This window comes from Equus asinus, chromosome 21 (genome assembly GCF_041296235.1).
Source record: "Equus asinus isolate D_3611 breed Donkey chromosome 21, EquAss-T2T_v2, whole genome shotgun sequence".
NCBI lineage: Eukaryota > Metazoa > Chordata > Mammalia > Perissodactyla > Equidae > Equus > Equus asinus.
The window spans coordinates 62,947,069-62,952,202 of record NC_091810.1 but is presented as its reverse complement, the minus strand read 5'-3'; the positions used below and the strand labels follow the sequence as shown (position 1 = coordinate 62,952,202).

Here is a 5,134-nt window from a genome sequence, read left to right as displayed (position 1 = left end):
AAGAACCTCTGATCCACTACAAATTAACTCTTCAGTGTGGTTTCTCAAGTACTTTATCGTATTCGTTCTTTGCAAATGCGTATTGGTGTGTACCAAGCAGGGCAGAGAGCGGGCCCGGTCACCCACAAGGAAAGTTGTGAGTTCTTATCATCCCAAGAGCTTGAGTTGATGTCAATCTGCAGTGCCTCTCCGCCCACTCCCAGTCTCTTCAGCCCGTCTCATCTTGAGGAAGAGCTCCCTCCAGAGAAAAACTGTGAGTTGCCATTTGACTGCTCAACTGCAATTCCATGTAATGCCTCTCTGCTCGCTTCTTTCGAAGAAATTCGCTGCTCACGCAACTTTTCAGCGAAATTCCTGGGGAATTCGCTGAGTGTCAAAGAACAAGTCAAAGCAGAAGAGAGGCTGGGCTCCGCGATGGTTGGTTTTGTCAAGGCCAAGGCCCGGCCTTGGGAGAAAGCCATCTTCCAGTGTGGAGGATTCCTTGCTTCCTGACCTGTGTCCACCAGGGTCCCACATGTACTAGCCATTCTGCTCACCACACACACACACAAGACTCATGGGTCATTCACCAAAACCTGGGGCCACAGCTCTCACACATGACCTGACAGCAAGCCAGGCAGCATGGCTGAAAATTTATTCTTCTGTGTTTTGAGTTTTCTCAAATGGATACAAAACTTTCTCCTTGCAGCCCAATCAATCAAGGCAACCTGCCTATGGGAAAAGAGTGTATGATTTGGAGGCAAGAGACTTGAGTCTCAGCTTGGCCCTCCCAATTTTGGGTAAATCATAATCCTTCCTACCTCTCAATTTTCCTAAACTGCAAATTGGGCTGCATGTCACTTGTACTATTTCTTCAAAACAGATATTATGTGCAAAATAAAACATCAAAAGTACTTTATAAATATTGTTATTAACTACCATCAAAATTTAAGTCATAAACTAAGAAACTTCAGAAGATGTGTGAAAATAATAGATTTTTCAGGATACTATAACCTGGTTGGAGAGAGCTCCAATCCCCATCTTTCTCCAGTCTCATCTCTCTCCACTCCAAACTCCAGTCAGATTGAGCTACATGTCATCAGTTTCTGGAATTCTCTATTGGATTTCTACACCCTGAATCTTTGCAGATGCTGCTTCCCTCTCTGAAGTGTCTTCTGCCCTCTTCACTTCTACCTTTTCTCCTTCTCTTATTCTCTATCTCGCTCAACTCCAGGAAGCTTACCTTGGCCAATCTCCACTCCACATCAAGTCCAAGATTAGATCCAGCATGCTCACAGCGCTCTGGTCTTGTCCCTGGCATTATCTTCCTTACACAATATCACATTGTGCATTTACACATCTCTGTGCCGTGGCCCTGAGGGGCCAGAAATGTGCCCTACTCAGTAGTACGGGGCTCAGAGTAAGTACTGAATGAAAATTTATTGAGTAAATGAAAAAAATCTACACTAATTGTTAAAAGGTGAGGAGCACACTTATCATCTTAAAAAGTGATAAGACCTGAAACCCTGGGGATTCCTCACTGGCACTTCTTGGGACACTTCATGATTTCAAAGGCCATGGAAAAGAGGACAGGTGAACCACAACAGCTAAGGCACCCTGGGAAAAAGATCCCATTTCTCAGTAAAAGTTAAAGCAAAGTTGAAATTGGACAGACTGCACGCCTTGCTCAGGAATCTAAATCGAAAGACTTCACCAAAGATCATAAAGAAGGAAACGAGACTGAGTGTTAAGTGCAGCACCCATCACCTCACACTGCCATATACTCTGGCTGGTGGGTGGTTTACATAGTGGATCTCTAGTCTAGGTTCAGAGTCCTCTTTAGTTAATACCTGGCTGGGTTACCAGGGACTAGGTAATCTACAAAAGAGGCAAAGGATCCGATTCATTCAACACAGGCTAAATGTACCTGTTGTGGACCAGGCACAGTGATTCGTCAATGGGGTCTTGGACCAAGGATGAATAGGACTCCATTCACACTCACCAGGTTTTCAGACTTTTAGGGGAATGGACAGTAACCGACTGTGCTACAACACAGTACTATGTGTACCTATGAGGGTTTTTGAACATGGCCGCAAATTCTTTGTCATTCCTCCCATCAAGGGCTGAGGTCTATATTCCCTCCCCTTGAATCTGGGTGTGCTGTGACTGCCTTGACCAATAGAGTACAGTGGAAGTGACACTATGTGACTTCTGCATCTAGGTCTTAAAGGACCACACAGCTTCTGCCTGGTTCTGTTGCAATGCTTACTCTCCAGAAGTCCCTCCTGGAACACGCCCTCTCAGAACCTGGCTATCACATGGAAGAAGCCAGAAACACATGGAATGGCCATGTGTAGATGCTTTGGTTAACAGTCCCAGCTGAGCTCGGACCTCAAATCATCTCAGTCCACATGCAAGACATTTGAGAGAAGGAAGCTCTAGATGATTTCTGGTACCTAGCAAAGGCCCCAGATGTCACAGAGCAAAGACAGGCCATCCTGTTGCGCTGTCTGAATTCCTGACCCACAGAATCAGGTGCATTACAAAATAGCCGTTTCATGCCACTTAAGGAAACTTATTGAAGTGGTTTGATAGACACCAACAGACAACCACCAAAAGCACACAATGATGAGAAACGCCCTTTGGGCTAGGAATTCAATGTTAGCCCTGGAAAGTTGCTTAATTTCTTTTTTTCTGTAACAGTTTCAATACGCACACAGCGGGCAGGGAGTTCAGGCCTTCTTCACAGCCTTGGCAGCTTTCCTCATGGCAGCTAGGATGTTGCTTAGCTTCTCTTGCTTCCTCTTGGCATGGAGTTGTGTCCCCACACTTTTTGTGATGAACTTGAGGGCCTGCTTGTCCATGGACACCTCGAGCAGCTCTGTGGCACATCGCTCACACCGGGCAGAGTCACACACCTCTGGGATCAAGTCTCACATGAATTTGGTGTGCTTAGTGAGGTGCCAGCCAGGCGGCTGTGCCTTGGCTTGCTCATGTTCTTGGTCACCCTGTGGCCCTTGTTAAGACCCACAATCATGGGGTAGCACAAAGCCATGGCTGCTGTTTTTCAGTGGCTGCTGTGGCAGAAGGGCCCTACTTAAGTTTTGAGAGCCCCCTGTAGTGTCAGGTTAATGCTGGAGGGTCTTGACGGAAACGCACCTTCACCCTTTCTGTGGAACGTGCCCCCCGCCCCCAGGTCTGCATCCATATTTTATACTAGACTGTCTCCTTTACCTTTGCAAGCTTTAGCCAAGCACGGCGGCTGATCGGGGGAATGAAGTTGTTGAACTGAACACAAAGGGATCTGGGGAAAGGATGGTGTGTCCTGGGTGGCATTTCTTCCCCCCTTGTCCCTCAGATTTCCAGATGATCATTTATTGGCTTCTGTGGAGGAACGTCATAGGAAAGAATCAAACCAGCAAGTGCCATGTGAGGTGCTTTTATGATTACTGCATTTGATTTTAAAATCCCATGAGGTGGGGACCACACTTCGGAGATGAGGAAATTGAGGCTTCTAAGTCAATCACTTGCTTGAGATCATGCCAATGGGAAGTGATGGAGGGGAGCACGAATGCGTTTCTGTCCCAGGGCTTGTCTTGTTTCACCCAGGGAGACAGTGCTGCTGGCTTGGGAGTTCAGAGGCTGAAGCTCATGGGAGGTTTCCTCACATGTTGGGAAAGCCCCTTGTGGTGCAAACAGAGCAATTGTCTGGTGGATAATCAGTTCAGAATCTTCACTGGGCATTTACAGATAACCAGATAGCTGCTAGGTGTCCAGTTAAACCTCAGGGCCAGCGGCCAGAGGGCAAGGGACAACCCAGAAAGTAACACCCAGTCAGACCAAGAGCAGGGGCCGAGTTTCAACCCAGAACCACCTCACTCCAATTTTCTGGACATTGACTGGACTTTCCTCACAGCCCACGGATACTGGTCCACATTAGCTGTCTATTCTACCACAGACCAGACAGAATCCCTCACACTGACTAAAAACGTGATTTCAGAAAATGACTTTTCTCAAAAAGCAAGAAACAAACACCACACAAGATGATTTCCTATTTGTGTCATCTGACAGAAGACACATTGCTTGTTGGGGAAACAACGAAAAAAACCCAAACTCAGATGAGCACTAAACAATTTCATTCTGAATAAACTCAATGTGCTGAGAAACGGAGACAGAGAGACACTGAAAGGGGCAGAGCAGGGAACAGACAGAGAGGACGCAGGGGGCGCTAACTCCGGAACAGAGAGGGCTCTGCCCAGTGCGTCTCCGCCTCTTCTTCGTTCCTTGCCAGCCTCAAGAAAGATGTTCTGGAATTGTTTGGCAGTTTCTTAAAAAGTTAAACATACATTTACCACATCACTAAATAATCCACTCCTAGGCACTTACCCAAAGGAAATGAAGACATATGGCCACACGAAGAATCGTGCCTGGATGTTCTGATCAGCATTATTCATAATAGCCCAAAACTGGAAACAGTTTGAATGTTCATCAAAGGTTTACATGGCAGGCAATAAAGGTTTTGCCCTTATTATTTTCAGAGATAGCATCCATACACAGAGTTAAGAATTCAGGAGTCACCAAGGCACATCGTGTTTTAAGAGTGACATTGCAGAAGGTAAAATGTACGCCCCTCACAGGCGCTATGGAGAGTCGGACAGGTTGTGAGTAGAGTCCAGGGTGGTACTATTTATGGATTAAGATCCCGTTTTCCAGGACATGACATTTTGGACAAGTGATGTCATGGTGCTGAAGAAGGAGAACCCCAAATGATTCCCTCAAACTGACAAGACACAACACTCTGCCTTTGGATGGAGAGAGCCCAGATTGGAACCCAGCTCCACCTCTCCCTGAAGCTTTAAATGTTTTCATCTGTAAAATGGGCTTAGCGCTGCCTGCCTTAGAGGGTGGTTCTGAAGATCCTATGAGAGAATCGAAGGGAAGTGTACACTGTGACGAGGCGATCCCACTTCACTGCCTGAGCCTTCTGGAGACTCCATGCTGGTCTCTGATATAGGGGTGGTGCCGTTTACCAATGTACATAATGCTTTAAAAAGAATCACCTCACATGTCTTTCCAAAGCTTATCACTGGCCCAGTTCTTGAGTAGTATTTTAAAAGTTTTCAGTAACTTAGTAGTAGAACGAAGAGTCATGAAA

At 46.3% G+C, this 5,134-nt stretch overlaps 1 pseudogene; it reads right to left on the bottom strand.

Moving 5' to 3' along the window:
* Positions 1–2,628: 2,628 nt before the first annotated feature.
* Positions 2,629–3,181, bottom strand: LOC139041335 (large ribosomal subunit protein eL36 pseudogene; annotated as a pseudogene).
* Between the last annotated feature and the right edge of the window lie 1,953 nt (positions 3,182–5,134).